Source organism: Podarcis liolepis, assembly GCF_965112155.1.
Source record: "Podarcis liolepis genome assembly, chromosome: 3".
Classification (NCBI taxonomy): domain Eukaryota; kingdom Metazoa; phylum Chordata; class Lepidosauria; order Squamata; family Lacertidae; genus Podarcis; species Podarcis liolepis.
Genome location: NC_139557.1, coordinates 95,612,113 through 95,634,540, shown reverse-complemented (window position 1 = coordinate 95,634,540; position 22,428 = coordinate 95,612,113). Strand labels below are relative to the sequence as shown.

Sequence of the window (22,428 nt, the reverse complement as noted above, 5' to 3'; positions counted from 1 at the left end):
CTGCCGCTCCTTTCAGGTCTATATTTTGCCTTTATGTTGACAGTGCCAATTTTGCTGTCACAAAAATCTTAAAATCAAGGCTTGAACAGCTTTTAATATATATATATATATTAAAAAACTCCTAGATCACTCAAGGATGCTATGTGCAACCTTGCTACATTTGATACTTTCATTCCAGGGAACACAGATTCAACCTTCTCGTAAACATATTGTTCGAAAACAGCAACTCTGTCACACACACAAAAGACAACATCTCTCAGCCACACATTTATGTAAAACAGATTTCCACACAAGAGGATGCATGTACAGCTCGCTCTGGAGCCATGCTCCCTCCCATCACACATATTTTTTAAAATAAGAAATACATTTGCCAAAATGAGTTAATAACTCAGACACATCATATACTTAAAGACATAAAATGCACAATTAGAAGTTCCGCGAATCACCTAATAAATCAGGTGTGGGAAATCTTTGACCTTCCACATGTTGATAAACTACAACTTCCATTATCCTTGGTAATTGGCTGTACTTGCTGTGGCTGATGGGAGTTGTAGTTCAGCAACATCTGGGGGGGGGGCAAAGGTTCCCCACACATGTAATAAATAGAGTACCAGTCCATGGTGAAAACATGACAAAACACAGAACATACCTCTGGTAGGGAGCAGGCCAGCTAGGGCTAAGCTGCTTTCACACATGTGTTTTGTGCATCCACAGTCAAACTGTAGAATTTGATGCTAGCTGGGAAGCCAGCACAGACTGTAGTTTGAATGCTATATTTTGAAGTATATAAAACAGATGTAGGTAAAAATCAGGGCTGGGGAACCTGTGGCTCACCAGATGTTTTGAATGACAGCTCCCAGCATCCCTTACCATTGGGCGTGCTGGCTGGGCTGATGGGAATTGGACCCCAACATCTGGAGGGCTACAGGTCCCCCACCTCTGGTATAAATGAGTAGACAATTTTTTATTGCCTAATTACCAGAGCCCCCTCTAACCTGCAAGGGTTAAGTTAGCATGTAAAGGGTGTTAGTGTGCTTGCTCTGCTCCTTCATCACCATTCTTGCGACATGAGTTGGAGGGTGACCTTGTGGACTGACTGGAGAGTCTTCGGGTCTTGTGGAGGCTCCCCATACGTAGGGCTTTAAAATGCATAGTGATCCTCTGCAAATACAGGAGGTTCATTGCTTGAGGAGATCACTCTCCATGTTTGAGGTTAATGAGAATGGTGAAGAGGGGTGGGAGCCTCTTCAGACATTACCTATTGCCCCTACTTCCCAAATGGTGGCTTAACCCTTCTAGAGGAAGGAGGAATAGCACTGCATGTGGTAGTTGCCTGGATTCAATCTCCTGTTTGCTTGGTGCTGAATACAGAAAATTATTCCTTGTGCTACACCCTCCTGTACTTATGGAAATAGCCCTGATGGATGACCCATGTGTAGGCAATAGTTTTTTTATGCACAGCTAGACTTCTGTGTATTAGGGATTCTGCCTTCAAATCAAACAGATTATATCCAGTTGTGCCCCTCCACTTACAGAAAGTTCTTACATCCAGTGAATGCTTCTGTGAGCAGTGTGTCGGGGACACAGCTCCCCATGGCCCCCAAGACCTGGTCCAGACAGTTGGTTTGACTTTTGGTAGTGGTGTTGGAGGAATATAGAAAGCTGCTGAGTCAGACCACTGATCCGTCTCACTCAGTGTTGTTTACGCCGACTGGGTGCCGCTCTCCAGGATTTCTAATGGTGAACATTCTCAGAGCTCACTGGAGACGCAAGGTGTGGCATTCGTACAGAGCCCCCGGTCGTCTCACGGACTATTGACCCGTACACCACTAATCTACTGCCACCAGCCAGGTAAAATCACTTCAATCTCAGTCTGATTCTCAAGTTAATAAAGAAGAGGGTATTTTATTTCAGACACAAACAAACTTTTACGGCATTCCAAATGTTGTTACTCTTTACTTTCTTAGTCTTATTTTCCTCTCTCTGTCTCTTCTACCTCCCCTCACTCAAGAACCCACTGCCCTAACTGTCTCTCTATTTCCAACTGCCTGCCAACTGCTTCTCCAATTGCCTTTCCCAACCAGCCAACCCACTACAACCAACCAACTACCCACCAACATCTCAAACAAACCTTGGGCTAAGCCCTTTTATACACATCTAGGCTCTGCCTCCAGCTTTCCTATTGGTCTACATTTTTAACCCTTTCTTTTCCCTTGTACAGACAGGCTCTAAACGAATGGGCAAACGCCACACAAGGGATTGAACCTCCAGCATGCAAAGTGGATCCAGTCTACCTCTTGAGCTACCGCCCTTCCCCTACAAGACAGCGCACAGGGCTGCAGACAAAAGGGGGACTTTGCAAAAACCGATTGCCTCTTCTGTTTGCAAAAGCTTCCATTGTGAGGGGCACACAGTGCAGCACAACTCAGTGCAGGGTTTGGGGCCCTCCTTTAAACATTCTGCAGAGAATTCTTGCGACTGAACTTCAGGGTCCAGTGGCAATACTGTGCAATGCAGGGAACCCAGTTTCCCTACGTCTGCCTGCCTATTGCAGTACTCTGTGCCACATCCTGTCCTGTTAAGGGAAGTCCACCAACCCTCAAGAGGGGGTTACAGGAGGGGGCCACAGGAATTATGAAGATCAGAGCATGATCAGAAGTGCTTTCTCCTAGCTCAGAAGTTTGATGACCCACGTGTGTTTAAAATGCTACCCAATCACTGGCTCCTTTTTTTTTAAACTTCGGTAGCAAACAACAACTTCTCCAACCATTTATGTATTTTTGAACCAAGATAGGAGATCATGCTACTTTCCTGCAAATTAAGTAGTTAATATTCATGTGCAATCCCTTCTAACAGTCTTATCTTAAAAAGTTACTATGCAGCTTGATTAATACAAGTCTTGATTTGCAATCCTATACACACCTACCTGGGAGTAACACCCATTGAACTCAGTTGGGTTTACTTCTGAGTAGATATGTGCATCATTGCAGTGTTGATGTCCTATATGGTTGATCAATAGTGCAATCCTATACATGACTACTCAGCGATACATTTGACTGAATTCAGTGAGGCTTACTCCCCAGTAACTAAAGTGATTAAATACGTTATTATACATTAGTTACAAAACAATTTTTAATGCTGCTATAATACTTTATTATTATAATTTCCCCATATATCAACATCCCTTTCTCATATTTCTGCTTACTCAATATCCCTGTGTTTACTGATTTTTGAGAAGTTTACATTTAATTTACTGGGATGATTAAATTTCATGACCATTTATTGAAAATCCCTTTTTTTAAAAGTACCATTATTATTAGCATTAACAGATTTATTGTTACTAAGTGAACATGCAGGAAAGGGTAATTGAATGTTATTTTATTTTCTAAGCAAGCACAAATAGCTATGTTTATCCTTTAAAACAAAACACGAGAGAAATGTTGTGTTTAAAATTCCTTAATTAAAATGTTTCTTCCAACTTACAAATTTCGGTTTGATTGGCAGCACGTTTCAGAAAGCTCCATCCTTAAGAAAGGTTAGCAATAGGTTGTGTTAGATGACTGAGCTTGCAAGGGTATCCTATTCAGAATTCTGCTGATCGATAAAACTCAAAAGATACAGCAACAGAAATACTATTTGCATAAGTAAAGTACACACACATTGGGACGCAGTCGACAGGAATGCGTTTAAACACAGGGCTTTAAAAAACAGAGAGAAATAAAAATGTGCCGAAATAAGATTTTTCAGGCTTTGATAATTTATCATCATTTCCACGGAGTTTCTTTACTGTTTTCATCTCGATCTTTCTAGTTATCTCTCGACCATTTCCATATGTAGCCCATATTATCATACGCTGAACTAAGTCAGCAGTTCTGACATCTTCATTTCGGTGTCCTTTCCTGTACCTTTAGCAATGTTAATGTTACAAATTACAGGAAGGCATGTTAATAGCAGTACCAAAGAAGCAGAAAGAAATGAGCATGGGCTGGTGTGTGTGTTTTTTGTTTTTTTTTAAAAAGAAAAGGAACGGAACGGAACGGAAAGGAAAGGAAAGGAAAGGAAAGGAAAGGAAAGGGGGTGGGGGTAACCCTAAGTACTGACTTGGGATTTCCTGGGCCCATTGTCAAGTCAGCCGAACCCTCCGCCACTTCCATTGTGATGATAATGGATTCCGTGTTGTTGGCTCAAAGGTCACGAGGTCACCGTAAGCTCCTTAATGGACTGTGAAATAACTTTAACTGCATTAACCTCTCTGGATCACGTGGGGTCGCACCAACACCCCCTCCTGAAATCCTCATTCGCTTATAGAGACAATACCATTAGATTATTTTTTCTTCTTCTCCTTTTTGCAATAGCAATAGCTGCTCAATGTAATTATGCACCTAAGTATTTCCATTAAGTGAATAAGACTTTAAAAAAGATTAACTGGGGTTTCTCCTGCGTCCAGGATAAAGGTAAACTTAAGGCAGTGGTTTGCAAACCCTTTAAAAAAACACCACCACCTCTGCTGGAGAGACAACACTGCTTTTAAAGCAGGAAGTCATTAACAGAAATGTAACACTCCCCCCCCCTTCGTACAATCATCTGAAGAAGAGTTTAGCTGGTCGGGTGCCCACATGGTGGGCATGGATTACTAATAGCTTTATAGAATGGCTGCACACAAACTGGGTGATTATTGGCAACACGGGAAAAAATCACTTATGCAGAAAACATCAGATGAAATGTGACAGCTTGTTACCCTTATAGTACTCTGTTGTCGGAAATCCCTGCCATTTGGACTCTCTGAAAAGACATTGTCTCCAAAATACATTTATGGAGAACGCCTCGGAATTCGAAGTCTGACGCCGGTTTGCCAACTACAACTTTTTTGTTTATTTTAAACTCCACCAGTTTAATTAGCCACTGTTCGAAATACAAATGTTTTCCTTTGGTGACTCGCAACATTTAAAATGATTAAAGCCCATATAAAATATAAAGCAATGTTGCCGCTATCATAAAAACAGCAGCAAAAACGTTGCAGATCATTCTGTATCATTAATTCCCTTAAATATATCACAGAAAGCTGTACCCGCATAATAGAGGGTGCTAACTAAAAGCCTGGTTGGCATCTGTCTTGTCTCGGGAGACAACGGAGGAGTGTGCCTTTGGGGGTGAGGTCAAGCTGTTGGGAGGCTGCAGCGCCTGCTGTGGCTGTAGAGACCAGTGCAGAAGAGGCAAGTTTTGTTGCAGCTGGGGCAGATGAAGGCATCCAGTTGTGCTGTTGCAGATGCACCATGGTGTTTCTTCTCTCTGTGCTCCTCCCAGCGGTCATTCCTCCTCATGCACAACCTGACTGTCTGTCTCTAGGTCCTCTGCAAGGGATTCCCACGCGGCAGGACTGATGCTTCCAGCCTTCATGTCACAATTGCAGAAACCTTTGTATTGCAGAGTTGATCTGCCACTGGGCCTGGTGCCTGAAGCCAGCTCCCCGTAGAGCACGTCCTGGGGGATACTGCCATCTTCCATTTTGTGGTCATGGCCAAGCCTGAAGAACAATGTGTTTGCAGCCTGCCACAACAAGGCAAAGAAGACTAATATGCATGGGTTTTATAATTGATTTTACTTTTGTAAACCACTTAGAAGCCATTCTGGTATATGAGTGGTATATAAATTAATTAAGAAAAAGTAAATGTCTGCAGTAGCAACTGGCCAGGGGTGCATTGGTGAGGCTGCCTGACTCTCCCGTGTTTCTAAAGTCACATGTCACTGCCCCTTACCGAGAGGGAGAGGTGCAACATCAGAGCTAATTTGATGCTCCTGATGCTGCGGCCGCACCATGGCAGCCTTCTCACTGCCTTGCTCCTTCAGCTGTCCTACTTAGTAACTGGCAGGGATGTGTGGCATTGGGAAGACAGTAGAGCAACACAGCCCTGCCCATGCAACCCTGTCGGCTGCTACTGGAGAACTGTGTATCTTGGGAGGTGAAGTTCCATAGATGCGGGGCCACGGCAGAAAAGGACCTGTTCTTTTGTATCTACCAGCCGGACCTTCTGGCAGGTATGTGAGCAGGATCTCCGTAACCTTTCACCTCCTCCATTGCTTATGGTGTCAGATGCCGGGGCCGGTGCAAACAGACAGCTTAGGCCCAGCCCACCCAAATAAGTTCCCATTTGCTTGCTCAGTCCAAAGAAACATCCCACTCGCCACCCCACCCCATTCCTTGATAACAGGAGCCCAGTATGTTTGGGTCTCACTTGCTGGATCAGCATATTCGCTTGCGTAGGTACCTGGTGTGCCTTCAAGCCTTGTTCCTGCTTATGCCCTGGACTGATTTGAGCATTAAAGCTTTTGGCAGAAAACATACTCCAAGTCCACCATCCAGCGAGAAGCAGGACACCTCTGGGGCCCCCGATGTTGAAGAGGGCCTTGTGTGCATGACCCAATGGTTTCTTTTTGTGTTTATCCTGCACACCTAAATGAGTCTTCTCTCTCTCTCTCTCTCTCTCTCTCTCTCTCTCTCTCTTCACTCCCATAAAAGTTAGCACAGGCATCATTTCCATAGCATTACATCTTTGCTGAAATTAATAGAATGGACAGCTGATGTCTGTAACATCCTTTATTTCTGAAACTCTGATGTATCCGTTCTAGTGCACCAGCACTTATAACTGTCCATTAGGAGCTACATCGAGATGGTCACAATCACTCAGAAGCCCCTTTCCACTTCCTAAAAGCCCCAATTTAGAAAATGCACATTGGAAGTCAATGGGGATTTAAGACACGCTTAAAGTTAAACATGTGCATTAGTGCTTTGCCGGAGAGTAATGGATTTCAACATATGCTTAATGTTTAAGTGGCCCTCTTAAGTATCTTCCCAGAGCTGGCAAGCGAGAGCAAAACTCTGAAGCTCATCTTTCCAAATTGGAAATAAAAATGTTAGCATTTAGACGCAATATGGAATGTATAAATACAAGGATATGCAATCGATTAAAAAAAGCAACCCTTCACCGTTTAAAAAAATATTTTGGATACATTACTAAGTATGTATAATTTGTTTCTAGGCCATTCACCTAATATGGTGAATCACTCAATTATTCCGTTATGTCCTTGAGAATACTCACAAGCTGCAAAATATTGGAGCTAAATATCCAGTATAATCTAGTAAACCCTGAGGCTCCCTTGGGCAAGATATCACACAAAATCCCACCTCCCATATGCTATGCAATGGATCTTGGGATTCCTTTGCCTGCTGATTGTCCCACAGCTAAAGTAACTCTCTCTCCTCCCTGTGGTTTAGTGCATTGGCCCCAAGTCCTGATGGGCTGCTACTATCACCGAACCACAGCGACTGAAGTCTGGCCCTGAGCTTGCAAAAGTCACCCACACCCCAAAGGAGTGCTGTTCAACCTTGGGTCTTCAGATATTGCTGGCCCACAGATCATTCCCAGGCAGCTTAGCTGATGGTCAGGCAAGATGGGAGTGGTAGTCCAACAACATATGGGGACCCGAGGCTGAAGAAAACCACCCTGCAGCTTTGCCAAAGCATACCCTCCAACTGCCCCATTTTAAGAGGGACACTCTCAGATTCATAGAACTATTCCCAGCTTCTGTTTGGATCCAGGAATTTCCCGCTTTCCCCTTCCAGCACTGCCGCTGCCGAGCTTGGAGTGGAGCATGAGCTGGCCGGCTGAACCTCCCCATGGCTGCCACGGCAGGCCTCCCTTCGGCAGCTTGTAACAGCGGCTGGAGAGCTGTGAAGATGCTCTCCGCGCAGGTGTTGTCCTCACCTCCCTTGCATGCCCAGTGGAGGAGAGGAGTGGCGCCACCACCACCACTCCTTCTATCCACTGCTTCCACTCCGGTCTCAGGCCTGACCTGGGAGTGGAGCTGTGGGCTGGTGGTACCAAAGAGCAAAGGAGAGGTGCAACACTGCCGCCGCCGCTCCTTCTCCCTATTGCTTCTGCCTCTGGTGTTCTGAGGCACATATTCATGACCCAGATCCAAAGGTAAAAATGTTGGAAGGTATGTTGATAAACTCTAGCTTCATTGCCACACGGTTGCTTGCTGCCCCGTAGCGGCTGGTGGCAAGGCTTCGGTTCCCTCTGATTACTCTTCCCGGGCGCCCAATCAGCAAAATCGCACGCACTAAACACAGCATGGGGAAAAGAGCAAGTTGCTTCCGTTTACCGAAATAGGAAGTGGGCTGTTTTGGCTGCAAACAAACAATGAGGACAAATGTGTAATGAATAAGTTGTCTGGAAGTTGCTACCTCGGCCTTTCCCCAACCTGGTGCCCCCCCCCCGAAGTTTTGGAGTCTGTTGTGATTGATGACCTGGGAGAAGATTGTGAGCATAAGTGGGCAGAAAGAGAGTTTGCATCATTACATTTTATAAGTTCAGCAAGTATAGGTGCTCAAATATGCCTGCCTATTTATTCATCTGTCCATCTGTCAGATATTCCAATAAGTGGCTCTTGTCCAGGTTTGTTAATTGTCTTACTTTAAATCTTGTGAGGATCCTATGCCCTTTTAAAATGTGGTTTTGGGGTTTATTGGGTATTTTGATTATATATTTTGTGGCTTTATTCTGTGAACTGCCCTGAGTATACCTCCGGGTATAGGGCGGTATATACAGTAAATTCAATAAACAATACATAACAACAACAACAACTGCATTCTAGCACATAGAATGTAAGTTTCAAAGGAAAGCATGTACGTTGCAAATGGGGGTGTGAAATACATAAGGAGCACAGAGAGGCTGTAGCTAAAACAGAGGTACAAAACCTTGATGGGAAAGATGTCAAAGCGGGGGGGGGGAGGGGTCCCAAGGGTGCTGCATTTCATCTTGTTCATCATTATGTCAGCCCCTGAGACCACGTAACTAGATAGACAAATAGATTGATGGTTCCTTGACCTTTGCTTTTTTCCACGGTTTTATCACTCTACGGCCACATCCCCAAATTTCTTAGTCTCTTTGCATCAACCCTTGTGTCAAGCACCATCATTACTTTTAGTTCCACAGATGTTTTACATGTCCCAAATCATTTTTTCCAGGTGTTGTTTGTTGTGGTTTGCCATTATAAAAGAACCAATAAGTTTTTATTTATTTATATTATAGTATAAATAAATCTTGTGACGCGGGTGGCACTGTGGGTAAAACCTCAGTGCCTAGGACTTGCCGATCGCAAGGTCGGCGGTTCAAATCCCCGCGGTGGGGTGAGCTCCCGCCGTTCGGTCCCAGCTCCTGCCCACCTAGCAGTTCGAAAGCACCCTTAAGTGCAAGTAGATAAATAGGTACCGCTTTATAGCGGGAAGGTAAACGGCATTTCCGTGTGCGGCGCTGGCTCGCCAGATGCCTCTTAGTCACGCTGGCCACGTGACCCGGAGGTGTCTCCGGACAGCGCTGGCTCCCGGCCTCTTGAGCGAGATGAGTGTGCAACCCTAGAGTCGGACACGACTGGCCTGTACGGGCAGGGGTACCTTTACCTTTACCTTTATAAATAAATCTGGTCTCGGGTTTGCCTAGGCTTCTGCTTGCTATAGCCTTAACAAATTTAGGAGGCTGCATTTAGACTCCCCCATAAGCAAATACCATCATAATTATAATGTGATTTGTATTAATTCCAAAACATCCAGAAGTAGCCCAACAATGAATTCTTTCCAGCTATTCATAGCCACAGTTTTTGCTATCACTCCTTCTTTGTGCACTTGTTGCTTGATTCAGCTGTAACTTTGAACATGCCCCAAGACTTTGTGTACATTGTGGTTTTGTTCTGAGCATGGGCATAGCCAAGGGTATGTGTGTGCACCCTATTCATGTCCTATTCAAGGTTATTCCCCAGAAAAGCTGAACAACTTTGCTTTGTGGCTCTGAGCAATCAGTATGATGCTATTGCAAGGAATCAAAGGAAGTAATCCAAACTACGATATTTCCAATGGAGGAAGCACAAGAAAAGCATCAAGGAAAGCCCAAGTGCAGGGATGGGGAATCCTTTTCAACCTGGGGGCCACATTCCCGTTAGGCAATCATCTGAGGACCACATGGCAAATATGGCTGGGACCAGATGCAAACACAGGCAGGGCAATGCATGTTAATTTTATGTTTGTACAATAAGTTAGCTTTTACACCCACACCCATACCCACCTCTATCCTGCATCCAGAAGGGCTGTGCGTGAACTCCCAATTTTCCCTGTGGCCCCAATCGGTGGCCCTCTGTGGGGTTTCTACAGAATATCTTCTGCCTTGCGGCTGCTGTACAGAAGAATTATCTCACAGTGACCAAATTCCTTGCCGTAATCATATAGAATGCAAGGAAATGCCCTCAGTTAGTACTTCTTAATTCTGGGAGCACCCTGCAGCAAGCTCCTTAGCATTCACTTTTCCTGGGTGCTGACTCCTTTCCCAATGCAGAATGCTCCAAATAGCCAAGAGACTCGTTGCGATTTCCCTGCCACTGTCTGGTGGTTTGTTAAAGTAGGAACATGTGATTAACTTGAACACTTCTTCCTTCGTCAAGCAGTTGGAACTGCTAGCAAGAGGGCTGGCCCAAGACATTTTGGCACCTGAGGCAGACCCCAAAATGGCTCCCCCTCTTCCTGCCAGGGAAGAAGGGGTGAGAGAATATCTACAATAAGAACAAGGGGAGGAAGAAAAATCGGTTTCATGTTCTGCTGCCACCTGAGGCAGTTGCCTCATGATGCCTTATGGGTGGGCCGGCCCTGGCAAGCAAAAGCGATAAGTGATGGAAGAAAATAGTGGCCTTGGAAATTGTAACTTAAACACTGATGATCAAATTGTAGACATTTCCATTGTTTCTGTTGTGATTTACGGTTTATTAATTCTCTTACCTTAATACCTCACCTTTCTGGAACTCATGAGTATGGCTCCCAGGCACTCACCCATCCAGGCACTGAACAGACCTCGGACTTGCTTGGATTCAGCAAAGTGTTGGCCTCGCGGGCCTTCAGAAATGAAATGCTGCTAGGAGCTACATGAGGCAAGGGGAAAAAAATTACGTTTGTACTTTTTGACACTGTGTCCATATTTGAGTTCCCCACCGACTCATTCAGTTCCAGAACACTGGTTAGATTTGTTTCAGGCCCTGATTGTCTCTAGTGAGTAACTTTTGACAGCACACTTGTCAGTTTCGAGGTTTATATTTGAAACTCTTTCTCTCTCCCTTTCTCCCCGCTACTCCTTACATACCTGATTGGGGTTTTCTCTCATGGCTAAAAATCAACCTGTTTTCGTTTAATCTATCTGACATTTCAGCCAATATTGCGGCCTCTCGTTTCTATGATTTTCAACATTTGTCACAGCTTGGGATGAGAGGTAGCCGCTCGCTAACCAAGCAATGCTGTTTGCTTGCTACACCTTTCTTTTATTTCTTTGGCAGCTGAGGAATGTCAACTGGGGTTTTTTTGGGGCTTGCAGCCTGACACCGAGAGATACTAATCACCTGTAAGTCTCGCTGAACATTGGAAGAACATCTGAGGCCCAGGGACTGAAGGAGTGAAATGTATTTCTGATTACGGTTCCTGCAAAAGCAACTGTTAAGCTCCGGTCAATGAATTAAACACGGTTTGATTTACAAAACGTATTGGTTTTTTTCAACATCCAATTTGAAAATATAAGGAATCAACTGCAGAAGAAGAGAATAAGGTTCTGTGGAACAAAGTTTGAAGGGGCACGCAGGTAGTTTGCTTTGAGACATTTAAACTACGTACTGCTCCATTTTTTGGGGGGGGAGGTACTTTAACAGAGAAGAAATAACTTTTGAAGATGGCGCTGTATGTTTCAAGAAACACAGCGCTGCTATTAAACATAAGCATCTACCTTTAAATTTATTTATATATGTAGAGTCTGAAGAGCAGCTGTGAATTAAAATAAAAAATTAAAAAAGCAAGTCCACATATTAAAACAGCAGCAGCATTTATTAAACCAGCATTCCTCAAGCTGGGCCCTTCCACATGTTTTGGACGGTGTTTCCCATCATCCCTGACAATTGACCATGCTGCCTGAGGCTGACAGGAGTTGAAGTCCAGCAACATCTGGGAAGCACCCGTTTGGAGAAAGGCTGTATTAAACCAATGGCAGTAACATAAAAGTGTGTATCAGCAGTATGTAAATGATCTGGTCATTCCATAATTGCAGCACTATCCCTGCAAGGCCCTTTTCTCAGGCCATCAATGTTATCTGAGTGGCAAGGATACCCTCAGAAGAGTCTCTAATTCCTTTCCTCCCTCAATAAGGTGTCTCATGTCTTGGATGTCACAAACTGTGTTCAGGTGCAAACGGCACATTTAAATAACTATCACACTCCTCGAAAGAGTCATAGCTTTTCCCAAAGAATTGTAGTTTGCAGAGCTGAGAGCTGTAAGGGAAGCTCTATTCCCTGCACAGAGCTACAATTCCCAGAGTTCCAAGGGAAGGCTGACTGATTCTTAAATCACTATGAGGGGAATAGGGGAATGACTCTTAGTACCCTTAACAAACTACAGTTCCCATGATTATATAGGGAAGCCATGACTATTTAAGGTGATAAGATAGTGCTTTGAATATATAATGCAGATGGGGCCATGACTCACATCGGATACAACCCAGCTAAATCACTGGTCTTCAACCAGTGGGTTGAGACCTACTAGGGAGTCACAGCCTTATTCAAGGTGGATCACAAGCACTACCACTATGCAAATATATGGTTAAAATTGAGAAATGGGTCCTCAAATGCATGTTTGGATTCAAAGTGGGTCCTGGGTCTGGAAAGGTTGAAGATACTTGAACAAAATAATTGCACTAGCATCATGGAATTTCCCCCCTCTCCTCCCTGCACACATGCCCCTTCCCAGCACCAAATTTGCTCTGGAGATGTCACAGGGGAATGTGGTGAGAGGGAGAGAATCTTCTTCCCATGTACTCTATGCATATTACCAACAGACTCCCACAAGGGCCTTTGGATCAGCAGAGCAGAGCATGCTGGTCAGAAATAAGAGAACATGCTAAGCTAATGGCAGATTTTGTGTGCAGGGAAAAATTTCTGTGTGCATACAGAGACAAAGAACTTGATTAATCGCCCAGGAAAATGTCTGTGTATATTCCGTGAACTCTGTCCCCATGTAACTGTTCCATAGAAACTTTATATATTTTAGTTCTTAAAATATAATATCATTTTCATATGTGGTGCATTTATTTTCATAAGTCATTTGCAACCTTGGATCAACCCCCATCCAAGAACACAAGCGATGGAAGCCTTACCCCGATGGGTCTTGCTCCCATTAGTTTCCCAATAGATGATGGATTTTTAATATGCAAAGGCATTTTTCATATATTGGAAGACAATTAAGAAAGGAGAGCTTTGCGAGCCCGGAGTTCCCCTATGTTCACCTCATGGTAGTCAAGGACAATTCCAGGCCTCTTGGGAGATATTAAGCCTCCATTTTCCTGTTACATCTGAAGAGAACAGCCTAGCAGAAATACAAAACGGTGTCTCTGTATGTGGCTGCTGCACATTCTCCCCTTACAGTTGTTAAGCAAATTCTGTTGTGAGGACTTTGCTCATGCCCAATTAAGGTTAAAAAATATTGCTGAACTTAAAATCTACATGGCCACAAAATACATTAGCCTATGTGGTAAGTTTGTCAGCATCCATCTTGCTGTCTGATCCACCCAATATTCAGGGCTTCCTGTCAAAGATTGTTTAGGGTAGATATTGGCTTGTTCTGATCATTTGTTTTCAGTGGCTACTGCCCACAAGAGCACTTGTTTTAGTGCCACTTGTCAGAGGCAGCACACCACACCAGTGGCTGAGAATCACAAGAAGGGAGAGGGCTGTTGAGCTAAGGTCTTGCTCGCAAGCTTCCCATAGATATCTTAGAATCATAGAATCATAGAGTTGGAAGAGACCACAAGGGCCATCGAGTCCAACCCCCTGCCAATCTTGTTGGCCCTTGTTGTTCGATGGGTTCTGTAGGTAGGATGGGGGAAATTGTTTTACAGTTTATTGCTCATATGTGTGAGCAGAATGTTTTAAAATAATCAGTTTAGTGTTTAGACTTAAAACCATTAGTTAGCAGAGTTTAAACGCCATCCCTTGCAGCATTAAAGTGTAAACTTTGGGACCAGACTGTGTAGATTTAATTTTATTTACCCAGGCTGTGGTAGCAGACAGGATTTCCCCTTTCCCCTCTTAATAAAAAAAATCACGCAACGGACTGTAAATTAAGCATAAAATAGTGTTTACTCACATAAAGTCTTGCACTCGATTTCAGCAGGAACAGTAATGAAATCAAGGCAGGCAAATTCTACTTCTAGATTAAAAAATACATAGCTGAGCTCAGAATGGAGTCTCCACTGGAGCAGAGACCAGAAAGATGTCCGTCTGTCTTAGAAGCATGGTGGAAAAGTCAAGGAGTTCTGATGAGGCAGGAGTAGAAAAGATTAAACCCTCTTTTTTTACTTTTCCCCACCAGAGAACTCAAAGGAAGTGACATCACATAGTGCCTTCTCTGGTAATCAGGAACTCTGTCAGTCTTAACCCCTTCATATCCTAATTTAGCAAACATAAATTGTTATGTTGACTGCAAATTCCCACAGCAGTGAGAATACGGAGCTGTACTAGATGGGCTTTCAGCTTGATCCAGCAGGGCTCCTCCTATGTACTTGTGCTTTATTCACAACCTGATGCTTCCATGATCTCAGCCTGAGCACAGTCAGAAAACCCTCTTCCCTTCAAACATTATATACTATATACTAGACTCATATTCTAGTTTCCCAGAAAGGTACGATATGAAGCAAATGGGGGGAAAGCATTGAAACAAGCCAATACTTGCTCCTAGTGCTGTAGCCCAGACTTTCCTTGCTCTGCTAATTTTTCTACTTGCAGATTCTTTCTATTTTTATTTTTCATACCCAGGCTATCGTTATGTGGTGCAATCCATCTTTTCACCTCCTTCTGCGTCATGGGCAGATTCAGGCTAACTTGAGTCCTTTCGGTGTTTCATTGGTTCTGCTCTTTGCTTCACGGCTGGGGTATCATTTGTAATTCAGCTGCTCTTAAGCTTTGTGGGGCAAGAATGATACACAAAGGGAGGATGTTCCACTTCTTCGGCTTGGTTAAGATAGCCATTAGTACAGGGCTCTACTTGAAAGTGTTCTCTGTTTGAAGAAGGGGCTGTCCAAGCCTGGTTTCAAAACAAAGAAGCAGGAAGGGAAGCAAGGTCTTTGATATTGCCCACCACCAACATCTAGACAGAAGAGTGAGCAAGGATAAAGATCTCTTGGTCACAGTGTTCCCCAGTATGGCGACATATGTCCTATTTCTATTTAAATTATAGCAATTATTTCCAAATCTTTACATATACATTGGCAATTTTATGCAAATTTGCATCTTATTTTTGGGTGGTTCTTTCTTTCTTTCTTTCTTTCTTTCTTTCTTTCTTTCTTTCTTTCTTTCTTTCTTTCTTTCTTCTTTCCATAGTCCTGGAATTGCAATGTGAGCAGAAATCTTACTTTATTTTGTGCTGAATTCAAGTGTTATTTTTGCACTGAAATGCAGTGCGGATTAATGCAAGTTTGAATTTGGCCGAAGACCATCTGGATTCAAAGCCCTCTTCTTCTGCACAGACTTACTGCCTTGCCTCAGGAAAGTTCACCAACTCTCAAGTCACATTTCTTTTGTGAAATGGGAGGAGAAATGCCCTAATAATGTAATAAAAAGAGCATTTAAGACTTTGCAGGATTATGACACCTTCCCATAGAAGATCACTGAAAAGAGGATGTCTGGAAAGAGATACTGGACTAGTTAGTAAGAAGAAGCTCTATGAATGATTACAGTTTCCAATACCTTTTTTTTACCTTTTTAGTAAAGTTCTTGCATTGCCCTTATTCTCCTATAGATCATTTTTGTGTGTTAATTCTTCTATGCAAATAAACCTTGCCACAATCCTTAGTTAACTGCCACCTCATAGATATATTATGTATACCTATATGTTTTATCAAACTTGTGTCGTTTTCAAAAGCTATGACCTTAGAGTGCATTCCTCTATCAATTACAGAATTTAGGTAGAAAGTACTATGGTCAGCAAGGCCAAAAAGGATCCAATTATTGGCATAGCCTCATTAAAGGACCTCTAATAAATTACTTAAGTGGACTCCAACAATTATGAAAACTAATGAAAATAATCTTAAATGGCTTAGAACAAGCCTATATCATTTTAACATTTACATCATAAAAATAATACTCAAAAGGCTTTTTAGTTCTGTAAGGAATTATTCTAGATACTGAGCTAACTTCAGCTCTGTCAAATTTAATGACCTAATTTGGGGCAGGGGGAGAGACAAAGTTGAAGGAAAGTTTAACAGGTTTGGGTGGGTTGAATTTTTCGATATGCACCTTCCCCTCATTTTGATGGACGAGACTGCATTATATGTAAAAGTCAGGAATGTAATGGTTGCTTCTGCCGCTGCTTGTTTGTAGTGTAAGAGGCTGCCATAAAACAAGAAAAAAATAATTCTGGGGCTGTTGTGTGAAGGAGAGAAGATTCAAGGGAACACCTGACTGAACATCACACATATTTCCCTACGAACTCACATGTTCATAACTAAGTCGCACAGGAACTCTACATTCATACATCCTGCTAAATTTTTATTTAGTTTGTCTACATGAGAATTTATATCTCACCGTGATAAGTCCAGGGGTCTTACAGTCATCCTGGTTTGTTTGCAGGGAGATTAGACAATGTTGACTATTTCATTCTGATTTTTGCTAGAATGTTACAGGATGTTGCATCAAAGCAAGTCTTGCTATTTTTTCTAATTATTATTTCATGGAATCATAGAGTTGGAAGGGACCCTGAGGGTCATCCAGTCCAACCCCCTGCAATGCAGGAATCTCAGCTAAAACATCCATGACAGATGGCCATCCAACCTTTGCTTAAAAATATCCAAGGAAGGAGAGTCCACAACCTCTCAAGGGAGACAGTTCCACTGTCTAACAGCTCTTACTGTCAGAAAGTTTTTCCATATGTTTAGTCAGAATCTCCTTTCTTGTAACTTGAAGCCATTGGTTAAACAAGCTTTTCCCCTCTTCCCTTGAGATATTTGGGTATTTTCAGTATTGCTTAATATATAACACTATCCCACACTTATCCCACACTTTACAGGATATTTTCTGTCACTTTCTTCCACACACACAATCAAATCTTTGGGATTTGCTGTGGCCTTGTTGTGCAAGAATATAATTAGTCAACCTGACTTTGCCAGTGTGTGGGTCAATATCACCTGAAAATAGTGATGGCCTGGAAGCACCCAGCAAGAGAGAGCAAGGCAGTTTGGCTCATCACCCATGTTAGTTGGCTCTAATTAAGTCCAGACGGACTGGCTAAGAATGTGGGTTGGAAAGCAGAGACATGGGATGAGTAGGAGGGACTCGGCCCCCTTTATAAGCAGCAGAAAATGATGAGGAGAGAAGGGAAGAGGGAGGACTTACAGGACGTACGGAGATTGTAAGGGAGGGTTTTTAACAGCAACAAATCTGGAGAAGAACGAAAGTTCTGTGAATTCTAGTTAGTCTGCAGGAAGGAAGTTCATACAAGTCCTCAACCTTCTCCTGTGATGAGCTGGGTCTCCTCTGTCCAAGAACAGAAATTAGGAGTGGCTTTAAGCTGCATCCTCTAGCATGGGGCAGGGAGGGGCTGAAAACACTCTGTGGGGCTGTGATCTGGCAGGTAGTTCCACACCCATCTTTTCCCAAATTCATCAGTGTGGCTAGGCAATTGACTAACGTTAAAGAGCATCATTGAACAACGAAAACAGCAATAATTTTGTCATTTATAAACTAACTTTTTTCGTTTGTAAATTTGAGAAAGGGGGGGGGGGAGATTCTAAAATAAGAAAAAGAAATAATGTATGAACAATAACAAACCACCATGTCACAATAACCACCACTACATCCATCTTAGAGTAGACATCAACATGGCTTATATTAATTTATAATAATAATTTTGTCATGAAGCTTTATTGGGCAGTGCCAGTTTGGTAGGAGGAGGCAAGCTGTCCACACAATGTTCTCTTGATAACAGCCAGAGCCTCTAGTTGTGGGATACTGGTATATACAGAAGATACATCAAATGTGGCTAGCCATACTAATCCCAAGGAACCGAAACAGTCCTTAATGTAGCTCTCTCGAGTGGAGCAAAGGGTCTTGAATAAAATCCTACATACTGAGGGACAGGGGTAGTTCTACCTGAAACTCTAGGTGTGCTGGGGGAGGTAGAAATGGAAAATTCTCCTATGCAAGCAGCTTTGGGTTTTTTACTGGGGCAAAAGGCTTCAGTCATGGGGCTCCATCCCAACTGCTGTAGTTTGGTTAAAAAGATGGGGATCATGATCGCCATCATTTGCTTCTCATGCTATTCCTAACTATTTGTGTGGGTGGGTCCTGTCTGTGCACAATATATTTAAATATAATTTTATTACAGATCCTTGGTATTCAGTGCAGTGGTGCACTTTTTCCGAAGAAAAAAAATACACTTATGCTGAACGTGTGGTGAAATGACATTACAGCACTTTCTGTTCTTAAGCATTCCTGTGCACCATGGTTTACTGTTGAACAATATTTTGGAGGAGACGTAATTATTTTCCACCAATTTCCTCTCCTATTCCTTCCTCACACTGTTGTGTGAAATCTATTGATTTATTTCTTATATTTCTAATCTTGCAAATCTCATTACGAGCGCGCGCACACAAAGGAAAACCCCTCTGTGGTTTTCAAGGGCACTCTTGGATTGAGCAAATGCAGCCATTGAAGGCTCCTTTTCCTGTTACACATAGGAAAGGAGGAAAAACATGGAAAGCCTCTTGCCTGGGATGCAGGTTGCCAGCACAGCCACCCCACCCCGGGAGAGTTAGATAAGATGCAGCTGTAGTTGCCCCAGGTACCTAGTTCCCTTTTGGCATAAAACGGCACAGGCAGGCACCAGGTGAGAAGGCGGATATAAAGAGGCTCAAACATAAGGAGGATAGATAGATAGATAGATAGATAGATAGATAGATAGATAGATAGATAGACAGACAGATAGATGATAGATAGATAGATAGATGATAGATAGATAGATAGATAGATAGATAGATAGATAGATAGATAGATAGATACAAACAAATATTGCTTAGCTGTAAATCTTTTCAGGCAAAGGGCATGACCACATAGCAAGGAGACTTCTGGCCAATCACTAGGACAATGGTCCATATCAAGTTGTTTTTTTTAACAAAACAAAACAAAACAAAACAAAAAACAGATGCTTAGTTATCACTTTGCTCCTCTCTCTCTCTCTCTCTCTCTCTCTCTCTCTCTCTCTCTCAGGAATGGGGAACCTGTGGTTTCCAGATGCTGTTGGACTTACAACTCCCATCAGTCCTGACCACTGGCCACGTTGTCTGGGACTGATGGGAGTTGGAATCCAAAAACTTCTGGAGGGGCGCAGGTTCCCCTCCCTTGTTTTAGAGGTGGCCTAAATCCCCCCTCCCTGACTACATTAAAAAAAAAAGTTTACATGCCACAGAAGAGAAAGTGTGGGCTTTTGTTATTAATGTTGTAGAAATACAAATATGTCCACCTAAGAAGAGGAGTCTTTATTAACTCCCACAGCCCAGAAAATTAAGGCACGGCTCATCAGGATCTGAGCTTGCTCTCGGCTAAATTGCAAGGGACTAGTTGAGTTTTGCCGGGGTTCATAATGCTGATAGAGCGGTTTCCACGTGAATGAAGGATAAACAGCGATTAATTTCAGCCAATAAATAATGGTTTGAGGTCCACACTGAAAGAGGAACAATTACTTTTCCATTTTTCCTGCCAAATGAGCTGATAAGAGAAAACAGGGGAGTTGGCCACGTAAATCAGTCTTAATTTTATCTTCCCCATTAAAAAGCAGCCATTAAGACCATCTTCGGCTCATTTCATCCTCTTCTTGTTTCACTTTTTCAATTTGCACAAAAGGGGGGAGTTTGCTCGTCATAAAATTTCACTTTGGCCAACCTATCATTTGCATCTGAGCCAATAAATAGCAATTAGCATAAACATTTAAATCAGGAACTGGAACAAATTCTTGTTCCCTGAGCAAGCTGTTAACTTACAGTATTTTGCGATATATAAGAAGCGTTAAAAACAAGATCTGCTGGGCACAATTATCCCTCCCCAACAAGATATGTTGGAATGAAGGGGAAATGTCTTCCTTGCCAGAAGCCAAGAAGCTTAATCAATGGGAGGCTTTGTGAACATAAATGCATTAAAGTTTGTGAGGTGCTCAGACAGTCAGTGGCGATAGGCACCACATAAGTGCCCTTTAGTTGAAGCAAAGACTCCCGCTGGAAGTTTGTCTTCCAAAAACATCCAAAATAAGACACACACACACCAAAAATTGGGTAAGGGGAAAGAGAATAATCATGGGAAGGTCTCAACAAAATCCAAAAATGGATAGTGCAGATATGGGTGCAATTTCTTCCAAGGAAACAAAAGTCCATTGAGAAATAAGGATCCCTTCCATGATCAAACAAAGCCTTCTGCGGTAGAAGGAAACCTTTGGATCCAGCTCATTCAATGACAAACCCCACATTCCACTGATAGAAATGAATATAAACAGGCCATATGGTCTTCAAACTCCAGGCATCTCTGTCTGGCTCCCAGGACTCTCCTGAGACCATTGACCAAGCCCTGCTCCATGCCTTCTTTGAGAGCTTTTATCTGGCTGGAATGAGTTCTGGAACTGCAAATGCTTCTTGCCTGCTTGGATGTGATATGTCTGTGTACAGAAACCCCTTAGTTTTGCATGGTTGGAATGTAGTCACCTGTACCCCACATTCAGCAGTGGGTGCATTCCCTAAATTATGAGTTGTGTGAAGTATTCTGATGTGGTTCTCTGCTCTGCTCCTGCACTCCAGATCTCATGCGGCCACTTTCAACCTCAAACATAGAATGGGTGAGCCTTGCTTGCTTTCATGCTTCCATAAAAGATAGTGGGTTGTCGCCAATTCAGTTATATTCAGGAGAGCCATTGAAATTAGCGAATCTATGTAATTCATGTTTTCAACGGGTCTATGCTGGATACAACCTAGTGGCCATCTATGCAACAAACTGCTTCTCTTGAAGTGTCTGCCATAAAGCATGGAGGAAAGTAACCTTTTTCCAAAGCAAGGGATCTCTGCCCATAATATACAGAGCTAATTACTCAATGTCTCTGCATCATCACATGGAACGCTGTGTTCCTGCTCGGTGTTTCTGATTACTTGCTGATAGAAGTACAGAGACCCTCAACACAACAGGCGGAGTGATATATGCAGTAAATACTCTATATCTTCCAGTATCAGAGCTGAGCTGTAGACAACAGCCTGAGTTGGACCAAGAACCAGGAGCCATGGGTGGAAGCCAGTAGTCAGGACTGAAGAGGAAATCAGAACTGAAGGCCAAGCCAAGAGGTAGGATTGAGGAGCAAATCAGAAGTCAGTATCAAAGGCTACAGGAACAGGCCAGAACTCAGGAAAACCTTGTTGTTCAATCACAACTTAATGAAAACAGGAAGCCCTATTATACTCATTTCTGTCTCTGTTTTGAGCCCTAGAAACTTCTTACATGTATTTGAAACAGGGATGGCAGAAGTTGTGTTCGCTGACATACCTTTGGTGACTGTAACCATTGCTGCCCATAGAATACATAAACTCCAGGCTCTCTTGGTTATTCAGTTAGAACCAAGGTACTAATGAAAGAGGAACCACTTTGTCTCTGTTTAATACTCCTTAAAGGAGCCTATGCCAACTTTGCCAACTTTGGTCTATTAAGACCTTGCATTATATTTAGACTTCACCAGACACCTTCCCTAACGTAGCAGTAGATAATGTTCTGTAACCTAAGCTCTGTACTACAACCACATTGACCCATACTCTGGCTAATGGACCCTCTGTTGTTTTGGCTGGCAAGCTAAAGAGAGCCACAAGGCCTTTTTTAAATGTGAAAAAGCAGTGGCCGGGGGGGGGGGGCACATAGTGAGGCCAGGAAGCTACTGAGAGCTGCAACTGCAAAAGAAAGCAGAAGAAAAATTTATTCTACCTTGTAACTTAGCTCACATAAGAACAGCACCCTAACTCTAAAGTTTGAGAAAAATGCCTTCCTTCCCTCTCTGAAAGCTTCAGAAACTCGTATTTTATTTTATTTTGGTGAAGAACAATTGGACCAGAGGAAATGTGGAATGAGTTTTAGCATATCTTTAAATATAGTTTATAGGAATGAAATGAGTCTGGCTTCGAAAAAGGCTTACAGATCTCTCAAAGGCAGACGAAGCCAATGTTGCTGGACTCCACCTTCCTTCAGCCACCACCAACAGGGGCAATAACCAGGGCAGGTGAGAGCTGTTAGTCCAACAACATCCTGGCAACTCTTACTCTAAAGCAGGGGTCAGCAACCTTTTTC

The 22,428-nt window shown here is 42.9% G+C and overlaps 2 long non-coding RNA genes across 2 annotated transcripts in view; both read right to left on the bottom strand.

Moving 5' to 3' along the window:
• LOC310702940 overlaps positions 1–4,148 on the bottom strand; it is a 33,493-nt gene extending 29,345 nt beyond the window's left edge. The window contains exons 1-2 of the long non-coding RNA XR_014523816.1: positions 4,102–4,148; positions 3,484–3,525 (exon numbers count right to left, since the gene is read on the bottom strand). This is a non-coding gene — a long non-coding RNA (uncharacterized lncRNA). The remainder of the gene's footprint in view (positions 1–3,483; positions 3,526–4,101) is intronic.
• Positions 4,149–15,561: 11,413 nt separating this feature from the next.
• The window catches only part of LOC310702942, a 32,271-nt gene continuing 25,404 nt past the window's right edge, over positions 15,562–22,428 (bottom strand). Inside the window, exon 4 of the long non-coding RNA XR_014523820.1 lies at positions 15,562–15,752. This is a non-coding gene — a long non-coding RNA (uncharacterized lncRNA). The remainder of the gene's footprint in view (positions 15,753–22,428) is intronic.